The sequence below is a fragment of the Carassius gibelio genome, chromosome B5 (assembly GCF_023724105.1).
Source record: "Carassius gibelio isolate Cgi1373 ecotype wild population from Czech Republic chromosome B5, carGib1.2-hapl.c, whole genome shotgun sequence".
Lineage (NCBI taxonomy): Eukaryota > Metazoa > Chordata > Actinopteri > Cypriniformes > Cyprinidae > Carassius > Carassius gibelio.
In genome coordinates this window covers 14,042,401-14,056,819 of record NC_068400.1, presented here as the reverse complement: position 1 = coordinate 14,056,819, position 14,419 = coordinate 14,042,401, and the positions used below count along the sequence as shown (strand labels likewise).

General features: G+C 33.5%; 1 long non-coding RNA gene across 1 annotated transcript; it reads left to right on the top strand.

Moving 5' to 3' along the window:
- Positions 1-275: 275 nt before the first annotated feature.
- On the top strand, positions 276-10,986 carry LOC127957731 (uncharacterized). Its single transcript, XR_008153834.1, has 2 exons — positions 276-611; positions 10,408-10,986. It is a non-coding gene; the product is annotated as an uncharacterized LOC127957731 (long non-coding RNA).
- The last annotated feature ends 3,433 nt before the right edge of the window (positions 10,987-14,419 follow it).

Here is a 14,419-nt window from a genome sequence, read left to right as displayed (position 1 = left end):
TTTCCTTTGTGTACTGACTACTGTGTTATGCTACATTTTGAAATGGGTGGTTTTAAATTTTTTGTCTGGTCTATTTTTATGTATGTGTAATATTCTTGCTCTTATGTTAAAGCACTTTGGTCAGCCAGGAGGCTGTTGTAAATGCGCTATACAAATAAATTTAACTTGAACTTGAACTTGATATGGCAGTTAAAGGGTTAATCCGAATCATCTAGACTTTAAAATCACATTCACAGAACAATATATATATATATATATATATAACTTTAGTAACACTTTACAATAAGATTCCATTCATAAACATTATGTTAACATGAACAATATTTATATAGCATTCATTCATGTCAGTTAATATTCCAAACTTAAAAATGAAAACATTGTTTTATTGTGATTTTTTTCCAAGCACATTTTACCAATTCCAAACCATATCAATCTTAATAACTACCATTATTTTTTATTTAATCATTTATGAGTGCTATACAATAGTCCAGGAAAGCTGGAAGAGAAAAACAGGTCAAGAAGAACTGACAAAAAGAATTGCAAAATAATTAGGAAATAATGTGAAGATTAATTTTTAGTCAATTCTGCAAGACAGACTTTCAGGAAAGGAGGTGGAATAAAAATGAGCTCCTAAATCCTAATCCCGGATTCTGGAAGATATATTCCTCAAACCATCGAACAAGAGGAGGTGGTGCTGGTCCTTCACGAGTCACTCTAATCAGTTCATAAAGCCTATATATAAAGCCTTAATATATAGTATTTCACAATACTTCATGGTATTCTAATTAAATCATTTTTTGGAATCTTAAGTCTCTCAGAGCCTGACACCGAGTAATTCTGGAGACTCCAGGAAAGTGGCAGTTCTGTAAAATGTTGGCGCTGGAGACTAAATGCTCACTGATAGTTTCACACCTAATTCACTTAACACACACACAAACACACACACACAGTGACAGAGGGACAGAGTGACATCAGATGTATGTTTTTTAATTTTCTGTCATCCATATAATGTTGTATAGTCATGAAACTATGCATATTTCCTCAAAATGACTTGTCTTCTATGTGTACATTTTTTTGAAGTGTTTAGAAGCTGCACTTTTTTTTACTGGTTCCTTTTTTACTATTATTTCAAAAAATCACCACGACAAAACCATTCAAGCTATCCAAAATTCATTCACACCTGTTCTGTAAGATTAATTCTTTAAACAGTGGTAAAAGAGGATGTGGTGCTGAACCTTCAAGAGTCACTTAAAACGTATCTGTCCATAAAGCCTATTAAGAATTATTCTTAATATACAGTTCACAATACTTCAGCTTGTTATTCTAATTAAGTGAGGGTCATTTTATCAGTAAAATTCCTAAAATACATATTATTTTATTTGAAAGATTTCTATAAATTATTTAAATCATACTCGTTTCTCCAATAATTATTTAAAAGTAATCCTATAGCTCCCTCTGGTGGCCATTATAGGTACTAAGAATTGCAAGCTTGATTTATAAGTTATGATAGTTTTAATTTTATGCTGGCTCTTGAAAATGATAAAGCTATGAAACTTACTGTGCTTCCTTCAAATGAGGACTTCTACTTATATAAAAAATTATGAAGAGTTAGAATGAAAAATTTTAAAGATATAGTAAAATAACTATTGTATTTTTTATGTTACTTTAATAAATCTCTATGGCAACACATTTAAGCTATCCTAAACCCATTCACAATTTAACATCTCAGTATATTGGCATCATGTTGAAAAAGGAGTATGGAGTAGTATGAGGAGGAGTATGAATTCATTTACAGGCTGATTTTATCATAAATCCACAATAAAATTTCTGAGTTCTGTATCAATCTGTGTTGTTGTTGTTTGTTTATTTTTATCTTTTATTTTTCATAGGAAGATAACTGACCCTTTACTCTCCTTTTTAATAAATGTGCTTATAAACCAAGGACAAGCTATTTATAGCTGTATTTATAAACTGCTTACTACTGACTATTAATATTGGGACAAGGCTTTATAAAGCATGAACTGACTATTTACTAATGAGTGCAGTTATTATAAAGTGTTATCAATGAATTTGCTAATGTTAACAAATTAGACATTATTTTACAGTGTTATCAAATCCTTAAATGACTCATAAGCATTTGTGAAAGTTCTGCTTGCATTACAGCTTAGTATTGATCTGTGAGCTGAACAGATTTACTGTTACATCTATGAGATTATGTAAATTCAAATAAATATAATGTCACAGGATGTCATAGGTCAGTATCAAATGAGTTTGAAATTATTATTTGCAGCACAAATAAGTTTTTTTTAGGATTTTTAAAAATCCCTAAAACTGTCAGAAAAAGGTTAAGGCCTAAGCTATTTCTATGTGAGTGGCTAAATTTATTTTTGTTTTTATAATTGTAATACACAAACTATGAAATTATACAAAATGTATAAAAAGGTAAATAAATAAATACGCACACATTAAAAAAGCAGCCAAGTCGAATGAGTTTCCTTTTTTATATAGATTAAAATTGAAGACAGAAGCAAGTGGTAAATGTGGTCACTTTAATATTCAAATCCAGTAGATCCAGTTTATGTTCACGTGGCTGTTTTCGTTTATATTCGCCAAGCTATTATGTATTTTGAAATAATCTTGTCCGTGATGTGTTCGTTCGTACGACGAAAGGCAGAATCCTGCAGCTCGAGAGATATGTTATTCTGCCAGTCGCGCTTTCAAATAGTCTTGCACTCTTAAACTGGTCACAAACACCTGCATTTAGCTCTTGTAGTGTTACAATGGGTTTATTGTGTGCATTTGTGGTAATATTTTATTTAAAAAAGCTCTTAAACAAGAATAAATTCGTTTGTTTTGAGCTGGACACTGTACGCGCTGATCGGAGCGGTGATTTCAGATAGGCAGCCACAAATATTTCATTTTCACACAAACAGTTCAAAAACATCTGAATTTAGCTCTTGGTGTGTTCTAATTGGTTGATTGTGTGATATCGCTGTAATAATTTATTTTTAAAAGCTATAAAACAGGAATAAATTAGTTTTTTCTGAGCTCTTTACTCCAGACGCTCGTGATCACAGCGGTGATTCATCTCTCATATTTCTCACGTATCTCTGGCCAGAAATAATTTATCCATGAGCCCTGAACCGGTAATAATCAGATATGTTGGTTTAGCTTGTCAGTGTGAATTAAATCTAAGTATTTGTTTGTATTTTTAACCGATTTAAAAGTGAAAGTAAAAGTTCGGGAATTGAACCTGTAGGGGCGCTATTTCTCTCAGACAATGGAAGTCTGAAGCACATATACTCAAACAGAGGGACAAAGTGAGATGAGATGTCTGACAGTTTTTTAATTTTCTGTTATCCATACAGTGTTGTAAAGTCGTGAAACTATGCATATTTCCTCAGAATGACTTTTTCATCTGTATGAAAAAATTCTTTGACGTGTTTGGAAGCTGCAATTTAAAAATACAATAATGATTCCCTTTGTAAGGTCATTTAAAAAAATCACCACGGCAAAACCATTCAAGCTATCCAAAATCCATTCACAATTTAAGTTCCTATCAGAAATACTGATGTGTGTTCAGAGTTTTGTGAAATTCTAAGTATGTTATTTGCCTCAAAATCACCTGAGAAGTATTCCAGTTTGACATGTTGCCACGCCAACAATTTTTTAGATATCAATATCCCCCTTGCAGATTTATATCGGCTGTGTTTTAACATTATTCTGATGAAGTTTGAAGCAAATCGAGTAATAATAAGATGCTGAATTCAAATCATTTTGAAAATGACACACTTCCTTCTGCCAGTTGGTGGCGCTATAACTTTGACTCCTAATAGTCACATATATGCGATCGACATCATACAACGAATAATCTGATGAAGTTTGATTAAAATCAGGAAATGTATGTGGACGGTATTAGACACTTCCTGTTTCTCATTTCTCGCCATAATTTCAACGCCTCGCCACGAGCAAACCGTTCGAGATATCAAAAATCCCCTGGCAATTTTTCATCCCCAGTGTCTTGAGATCACGTTGACCGAGTTTGGCGGCAATCGAGAAAAAAACCTATGACAAGTATTTCAAATTCCAGAGCATGCGCTTTTTACATAACTCTAAATAGCTGACTTCCTGATGGGCGGAGCCTATGACATGCAATACGAAAGTTGTTCGGCACGATGAGATCTATATGTGTACTGAGTTTCATATGAATATGTGCAAGTATGTGTGAGCTATACATCAACATTTCTGACTGTGTTCCAGGGGGCGCCGTAGAGCCCCTGTGCCACGCCCGGGTCCCAGCCTCTGCAGGCTCCTAAAGGCCACAGATTCCAAAGTGTGCGCAAATTTTCAAGAGTTTTTGAGTATGTTAAGGACCCCAAAAGCCCCCACAACTTTGACGAAAAATTTGAATACTAAACCCTAAATAGCCAACTTCCTGTTGGGCGGAGCCTATGATATGCAATACAAAAGTTGTTTGGATTGATGAGATTTATATGTGTACCGAGTTTCATACGTCTACGAGCAAGAATGTATGATATATGGCCCTCCATATTCCAGGGGGCGCTGTAGAGCCCCTGTGCCACGCCCGTGTATCAGTCTCTGCCCGGCCCTAATGGCCGCAGGTTCCAATCTGTGTGCCAATTTTCAAGACTTTTTAAGCACGTTAAGGGCCCCAAAAGCCCCCGAGACGTTGGAAAAAAATAATAATAATAATAATAATAATAATAATAATAATAATAATAATAATAAAAAATAATCCTAAGGAAAACAATAGGCCTCTCGCCCTTTGGGCTTGAGCCCTAAAAAATATAGCTGCAAGCAGCGATGGCGGGCTCAAGCCGTCAGTGCAACACCACCCCGGTGGCATCGGGAAAACTGTGCCCAGCGGGCATAAGCATTTACAGTAACCCTCTGGCAATCAAATTTTAAGGGATATGGCAGTTAAAGGGTTAATCCGACCCGTCTAGACTTTGAAATCACATACACCGAACAATATATATAACTTTAGTAACACTTTATTTTAATATATATAAAAAATGTATAAGTTGTGCATCGTAGCTGACACCTAAATGAACACATTACAATTGGTTTATGACTGCAAGTCTTTTTCCTCAAATGCTATTGAGCTTCAAATTTGCTTTTGAGCCCATGTGAAAAAGTAGCATAATGTACATATGACTTACAGTTTGTTTTAATAAATATGAAACATTCAATTTAATGGTGCATTATAGCTGTCACCTAGATGAACAATTACAGTTGTTTTTATGACTGTAAGTCATTCTCTTCAAATGCTACTGACGTTAGAAAAGTGTATAACAATATCACATGTAACTTTAGAGACGGTCCCTAAATTTGAGACTCTCGAATGTCCAATGTCAAGCCAACTTTATGCCTGTTTTTGTTTTGTTTTTTACTTTATTTTTCTTTTCTCTGTGCCGGATTGCTGATGTCTTTTACCCTGGCATAGATGTCCATCCATCAATTACGAACATTCATCCGCAAATGTCCGAGCGGTCGCAAGCGCGGATGGGAGAATGGCGCATGTTTTATTTTTTTTGAGCTACTGGGATGGTGCCCCCTCTGGGAGTTGGTGCCCTACGAAGACTGCGTATTCTGCATATAGGGAGCGGCGGTACTATCTGGAAGATATATTCCTCAAACCGTTGTACAAGAGGAGGTGATGCTAGTACTTCAAGAATCTCTCAAAACCTATCTGTTCATAAAGCCTATATATAAAGTCTTAATATAGTATTCCACAATATGTTGTGCTATTCTAATATTATTGTGTTTTTTTATTGACATTGTTATTTGCTGTTATTTTTTGTTTTAATATTGTTACTGTTGTTACTTGTTGTACGGTGACCTTGAGTGGTTTGAAAGGCGCCTTAAATAAAATGCATTATTATTATTATTATTATTATTATTATTATTATTAACCTTTACACTTGATAAAAAATTTTTTATATAAACTTATGCAATTGTATATATATATATATATATATATATATATATATATATATATATATATATATATATATATAGTGTACAGTTTTCTTTTATTGCATCTTGAAATAAATGTTTCTGAGTTCTGTGTTTGTTTATTTTTATTTTTTTTATTTTTTTTTTTTTTTAGGAAGATTACAGCCTTTAATCTCCTCAAAATAAATGTGCATATAAACCATGAACAATTTAATTATAGCTGTATTTATAAAATGCTTACTAATGACTATTAATTTTGGGAGTAGGCTAGCAACAGTTGATGTTGAGGCCTAAGATATTTCTTAAGCTGTAATGATGAAAAAACAACAACAACACCAAATTGCTTTTTTTTTCTGCTGGTGATTAAAGAGATGATTAAGTCTCCCTCCCTCTCTCTCTCTCTCTCTCTCTCTCTCTCTGACACCAAGCCCATCCCCTCTCCCACACATTCACACAAACTCAGCACACACACTTAACACACACACACTTAACACACAAACACACACACACACACACACACACACACATTACCCAGAGGGACAGTGACATCAGATGTATGGTAGTTTTTTAATTTTCTAGTGTTGTATAGTGTTGTAATAGTGTTGTATAGTCATGAAACTATGCATATTTCCTCAGCATGACTTGTCTTCTATGTGTACATTTTGTTGAAGTGTTTAGAAGCTGCACTTAAAAAAATAAAAGACATTTACTGGTTCCTTTTTTACTGTTATTTCAAAAAATCACCACGACAAAACCATTCAAGGTATCCAAAATTCATTCGCACCTGTTCTGTAAGATAAATTCTTTAAACAGTGGTAAAAGAGGATGTGGTGCTGATCCTTCAAGAGTCACTCCAAACTTATCTGTCCATAAAGCCTATAAATAATTATTCTTAATACACAGTATTTCACAATACTTCAGCATATTATTCTAATTAAGTGAGGGTCATTTTATCAGTAAAATACATATTCTTTTTCTTTGAAAGATTTCTATAAATGATTTAAATCATACTTGTTTCTACAATAATTATTTAAAAGTAATCCTATAGCGCCATCTGGTGGCCATTATTGGTACTAAGAATTGCAAGCTTGATTTATATGTTATGATAGTTTTAATTTTATGCTGGCTCTTGAAAATGATAAAGCTATGAAACTTACTGTGCTTCTTTCAAATGATGAATTCTACGTATATAAAAAATTATGAAGAGTTGGAATGAAGAATGTTAAAGATATAGTAAAGTAACTATTGTATTTTTTTATGTTACTTTAATAAATCGGTATGGCCACACCATTTAAGGTATCCTAAACCCATTCGCAATTTAACATCTTCAGTATATTGGCATCATGTTGAAAAAGTTTGGTGTGAACTACTTATGTCTTCTCGGAGGAGTATGAATTCATTTTTACATGCTGATTTTATCATAAATCCACAATAACATTTCTGAGTTCTTTATCAATCTGTGTTGTTGTTTGTTTATTTTTTTTTTTTTTTTTTTTCATAGGAAGATAACTGACCCTTTACTCTCCTTTTTAATAAATGTGCTTATAAACCAAGAACAAGCTATTTATAGCTGTATTTATAAACTGCTTACTACTGACTATTAATATTGGGACAAGGCTTTATAAAGCATAAACTGACTATTTACTAATGAGTGCAGTTATTATAAAGTGTTACCAATGCATTTACTTATGTTAACAAATTAGACATTATTTTACAGTGTTATTAAATCCTTTAATGACTTATAAGCATTTGTGAAAGAAGCTTAGTCTTGATCTGTGAACTGAACAGTTTTACTGTTACATCCATGAGATTTTAAAAATGTAGATACATGTCATGTCACAGGATGGAATAGGTCAGTATCAAATGAGTTGAAATTATTATTTGCAGCACAAATAAGTATTTTTAGAATTTTGTTTTTAATTCCTGAAACTGTCAGAAAAGGATAAAGCCTAAGAGATTTCTTAAGCTGTAATGAAAACAGCAATGTTAGCAACAGCAACAAAAAATAACAATTTAAAATACATTTTTTTACTGGTGATTAAAGAGATGATTAAGTCTCTCTCTCTCTCTTTCTCTCTCTCATTGTGTCTGCCACTCAGCTCATGCCCATCCCCCACTCACACACACACACTCACACACACACATGCACTCAGTCAGCACACATACATTGCTCAAACAGAGGGACAGAGTGAGTTGAGATGTCTGACAGTTTTTTAATTTTCTTTTAATCATACAGTGTTGTAAAGTCATGAAACTATGCATATGTCCTCAGAATGATTTGATCTCTGTATGAAATTTTTTTTAAGTGTTTGGAAGCTGCAATTTAAAAATACAAGACAATTAATGATTCCCTTTTTACTGTCATTTCAAAAAATCACCACGACAAAACGGTTCAAGCTAACCAAAATCCGTTCGCAATTTAAGTTCCTCATTGTTTTTTCAACATGTAGACAAAGTTTGGTGAGTATAGTGAACATTTCCTCTGAGGAGAATGCATTAAATCAGAGCTCAATTTAAATATTCAAATCAAAATAGCCGACTTCCTGTTGGTTGTAGCTGATGACTGTGAATTAGAAAGTTGTCCGTCTTGATAAGAACAATTTATGTACCAAGTTTGGTGTCTGTAGCTAAAACTAAACCCCCCACTTTTGACAAAAGGTGGCGCTATAGCGTGCCTCCTTCACGCCCTTTTAAAAGCTTTTGCCATTTTCTAGCTATCACTAATACTGATATGTGTTTTGAGTTTCATGTAAATCTGAGGTTGTTGTCTGCCTCAAACTCATCATAACAGAACATTCAAGTTTGACACGTTGCCATGGCAACGCCATATTAGATATTAATATCCCCACAACAGATTTACATCGGCCGTGTTTTGTCATTATTCTGATGAAGTTTTAAGTAAATCGAGTAAAAATAAGATGCTGAATTCAAAACATTTTGAAAATAACTCACTTCCTGCTGCCAGTTGGTGGCGCTATAACGTTGACTCTTAATAGTCACATATATACGATCGGTATCATACAACGAACAAACCAATGAAGTTTGATCAAATTCAGGAAATGTATGTGGATGTTATTAGACATTTCCTGTTTCTCATTTCTCGCCATAATTTCCACGCCTCGCTACGGGCAAACCGTTCGAGATATCAAAAATCCTCTCGCAATTTTTCATCCCCAATGTCTTGAGATCATGTTCACCGAGTTTCGTGGCGAACGGGTTGAAAACCTCAGAGGAGTATTTCAAATTCCAGAGCATGCTTTTTTTAAACAGCCCTGAATAGCTGACTTCCTGTTGGGCGGAGCCTATGACATAAAGTGTGAAAGTTGTTCGGCTCAATGAGATCTATAAGTGTACCAAGTTTCATATAAATACATGCAAGCGTGTGTGAGCTATGGTTCAAGATTTCTGAAGGTGTTCCAGGGGGCGCTGTAGAGCCCCTGTGCCACGCCCGGGTCCCAGTCTCTGTGGCGTCCCGATGGCCGCAGATTCCAATGTGTGTGCCAATGTTCAAGAGTTTTTGAGCATGTTAAGGCCTCCAAAAACCCCCGGAAGGTTTAATAAAAAATAAAAAAAATAATAATAAGAAGAAGAATAATCCTTAGAAGAACAATAGGGCTCTTCGCCCCTTCGGGCTTGAGCCCTAAATATAGCTGCAAGCAGCGATGGCGGGCTCAAGCCACCAATGCCATCACCACCCCGGTGGCATCAGGTAAACTGTGTCCAGCGGGCACATGCATTCACAATATCCCTCTGGCAGTGAGGTTTTAAAGAATATGGCGGTTAAAGGGTTAATCCGAATCATCTAGACTTTAAAATCACATTCACAGGACAATATACATATATATTCCCCAAACATATATATATATATTTAGTAACACTTTACAATAAGATTTCATTTATAAACATTATGTTAACATGAACAATATTTATATAGCATTAATTTATGTCAGTTAATATTCCAAACTTAAACATTAAAACATTGTTTTATTGTGATTTTTTTCCAAGCACATTTTACCAATTCCAAACCATATCAATCTTAATAACTACCATTATTTTTTATTCAATCATTTATAAGTGCTATACAATAGTCCAGGAAAGCTGGAAGAGAAAATCTCCTTATATTCATGTGTGCAGAATCATTAGGCATGTTTTCTTTTACAGATGAAATGCGCTAAAAAAGAGTTTTAACTCAAAGTCGAAAATTATGAAATACCCATGAGAAATATCAAACACAAATGCAATACAGAAATGGATAAGTTAAGACTTGACCATTGTACAAAAATGCTGACTGGGTCATGAGGTCAGAAAAGAAGAAGAAAAAAAAAAACAGGTCAAGAAGAACTGACAAAAATAATTGCAAAATAATTAGGAATTAATGTGAAGATTAATTTTTAGTCAATTCTGCAAGACAGACTTTCAGGAAAGGAGGTGGAATAAAAATGAGCTCCTAAATCTTAATCCCGGATTCTGTAAGATATATTCCTCAAACCATCGGACAAGAGGAGGTGGTGCTGGTCCTTCACGAGTCACTCTAATCTGTTCATAAAGCATATATATAAAGTCTTAATATATAGTATTTCACAATACTTCATGGTATTCTAATTAAATCATTTTTTTGGAATCTTTGATTTCTCAGAACCTGACACATTGTAATTCTGAGACTCCAGGAAAGTGGCAGTTCTGTAAAATGTTGGCACTGGAGACTAAATGCTCCCTGATAGTTTCACACCTAATTCACTTAACACACACACACACACACACACACACACACACACACACACAAACACACACACACACACACACACACACACACACACATTACCCACAGTGACAGAGGGACAGAGTGACATCAGATGTATGATAGTTTTTTAATTTTCTATCATCCATATAGTGTTGTATAGTCATGAAACTATGCATATTTCCTCAGAATGACTTGTCTTCTATGTGTACATTTTTTTGAAGTGTTTAGAAGCTGCACTTAAAAAAATAAAAGACATTTACTGGTTACTTTTTTACTGTTATTTCAAAAAATCACCACGACAAAACCATTCAAGCTATTCAAAATTCATCTGCACCTGTACTGTAAGATACATTCTTTAAACTGGTAAAAGAGGATGTGGTGCTGATCCTTCAAGAGTCACTCAAAACTTATCTGTCCATAAAGCCTATAAAGAATTATTCTTAAAAAATACAGTTCACAATACTTCAGCTTGTTATTCTAATAAAGTGAGGGTCATTTTATCAGTAAAATATATAAAATTCATATTATTTTTCTTTGAAAGATTTCTATAAATTATTTTAATCATACTTGTTTCTACAATAATTATTTAAAAGTGATCCTATAGCTCCATCTGGTGGCCATTATTGGTACTAAGAATTGCAAGCTTGATTTATATGTTATGATAGTTTTAATTTTATGCTGGCTCTTGAAAATGATAAAGCTATGAAACTTACTGTGCTTCCTTCAAATGATGACTTCTAGGTATATAAAAAATTATGAAGAGTTGGAATTAAAAATTTTAAAGATATAGTAAAATAACTATGGTATTTTTTTATGTTACTTTAATAAATCTCTATGGCCACACCATTTAAGGTATCCTAAACCCATTCGCAATTTAACATCTTCAGTATATGGCTTCATGTTAAAAAAGTTTGGTGTGAACTACTTGTGTCTTCTTGGAGGAGAATGAATTCATTTACAGGCTGAGTTTATCATAAATCCACAATAACATTTCTGAGTTCTGTATCAATCAGTGTTGTTGTTTGTTTATTTTTATTTTTTTTATTTTTCATAGGAAGATAACTGACCCTTTACTCTCCTTTTTAATAAATGAGCTATTTATAGCTGTATTTATAAACTGCTTACTACTGACTATTAATATTGGGACAAGGCTTTATGAAGCATGAACTGCCTATTTACTAATGAGTGCAGTTATTATAAAGTGTTATCAATGCATTTGCTAATGTTAACAAATTAGACATTATTTTACAGTGTTATCAAATCCCTTAAATGATTTGTAAGTGTTTTGTAATGATTTTATTGACCTACAAGCTTTTGTGAAAGTTCTGCTTGCATTACAGCTTAGTCTTGATCTGTGAGCTGAACAGATTTACTGTTACATCCATGAGATTATGTAAATTCAAATAAATATCATGTCACAGGATGTCAGAGGTCAGTATCAAATTAGTTTGAAATTATTATTTGCAGCACAAATAAGGTTTTTTAGGATTTTTAAAAATCCCTAAAACTGTCAGAAAAGGATAAGGCCTAAGATTTCTATGTGAGTGGCTAAATTTGTTTGTTTTTATAACTATAATGCATAAACTATGAAACTATACAAAATGTATAAAAAAGTACAAGTTATTCTTTTCCAATGTTTTTTATTTATTTACAATTTTTTTTTTTTTTTTGGGATTTACATTTTTAAAAATTTGCCTATGGCAATCATTCTAAACAGCTTGAATAAAACCTGTGAATATTTATTATAGACCACTATAACTGTGTATAATCTAACAAACGAGTTTATTATGAAAATAAAAGCGTGTACACCAGATAAATTGGACGATAAAGAAATTGCTAACAATAGTATAATAGAGCATGTTTTAGGTTTTTAGGCGTTTAGATGCAGAAATGGAAAAATCAAATGTAAAATCAAATGTAATTGATTTAATTAAATATAGATTAAGTCTTGTTAGAGCAAAATAATAAATAAATACGTACACACATTAAAAAAGCAGCCAAGATGAATGAGTTTAATTTTTTATATAGATTAAAATTGAAGACAGAAGCAGCTGGTAGGCCTATATGCGGTCACTTAATATTAAAATCCAGTAGATCCACTTCAGATTTAATACTCAACAGTTTATGTTCACGTGGCTGTTTTCGTTTATATTCGCCAAGCTATTATGTATTTTGAAATAATCTTGTCCGTGATGTGTTCGTTCTTACGACGAAAGGCAGAATCCTGCAGCTCGAGAGATATATGTTATTCTGCCAGTCGCGCTTTCAAATAGTCTTGCACACATAAACGGGTCACAAACACCTGCATTTAGCTCGTGTTGTGTTATAATGGATGTATTATGTGCATTTATGGCAATAATTTATTTTAAAAAGCTCTTAAACAAGAATAAATTTGTTAGTTTTGAACTTGTGACACTGTGCGCGCTGATCGGAGGCAGTGATTTCAGATAGGCAGCCGCGAATATTTCATTTTCACACAAACAGTTCAAAAACATCTAAATTTAGCTCTTGGTGTGCTCTAATTGGTGAATTGTGTGATATCGCTGCAATACTTTATTTTAAATAGCTATAAAACAAGAAAAAAACACGTTTTTTTCTGAGCTCATCATTCCACACGCTCCTGCTCAGAGCGGTGATTCATCTCTCGTGTTTCTCACGTATCACTGACCACACATCAATTATTAATGAGCCCTGACCTGATAATAATCATATATGTTGGTTTAGCTTGTCAGTGTGAATTAAATCCAAGTATTTATTTGTATTTTAACCAATTTAAAAGTGAAACCAAAAGACAGTCTCCTCCCTTTTTTAGTCCGGTAACTGCACCTGTAGGGGCGCTATTTCTCTCAGACAATGGAAGTCTAACCACACACACTCAAACAGAGGGACAGAGTGATATGAGATGTCTGACAGTTTTTTAATTTTCTGTTATCTATACAGTGTTGTAAAGTCATGAAACTATGCATATTTACTCAGAATTACTTTTTTTCTGTATGAAAAAAGGTTTTGAAGTATTTGGAATTTAAAAATGCAGGAAAATTAATAATTCCATCTTTATTGTCATTTAAAAAAATCCCCACGACAAAACCATCCAAGCTATCCAAAACCCATTCACAATTTAAGTTCCTCAATGTTTTTTCAACATGTACACCAAGTTTGGTGTGTATAGTGTTACTCTCCTCTGAGCAGTATGCATTAATTCACAGCTAAATGTAAAAAACAATCCACATTCAAATCAAAATAGCCGACTTCCTGTTGGTCGTAGCTGATGACTGTGAATTAGAAAGTTGTCCGTCTTGATAAGAACAATTTTTGTACTGAGTTTGGTGTCTGTAGCTAAAACTAACCCCCCCACTTTTGACAAAAGGTGGCGCTATAGAGTGCCTCTTCCACGCCCTCTTATGAAATTTTGCCAGTGTCTAGCTGTCACTAATACTGATATGTGTTCTGAGTTTGATGAAATTCTAAGCATGTTATATGCCTCAAAATCACCTGAGAAGTATTCCAGTTTGACATGTTGCCACGGCAACAATATTTTTAGATATCAATATCCCCCCAGCAGATTTATATCGGCTGTGTTTTAACATTATTCTGATGAAGTTTGAAGCAAATCGAGTAAAAATAAGATGCTGAATTCAAAGCATTTTGAAAATGACACACTTCCTGCTGCCACTTGGTGGCGCTATAACTTTGACTCCT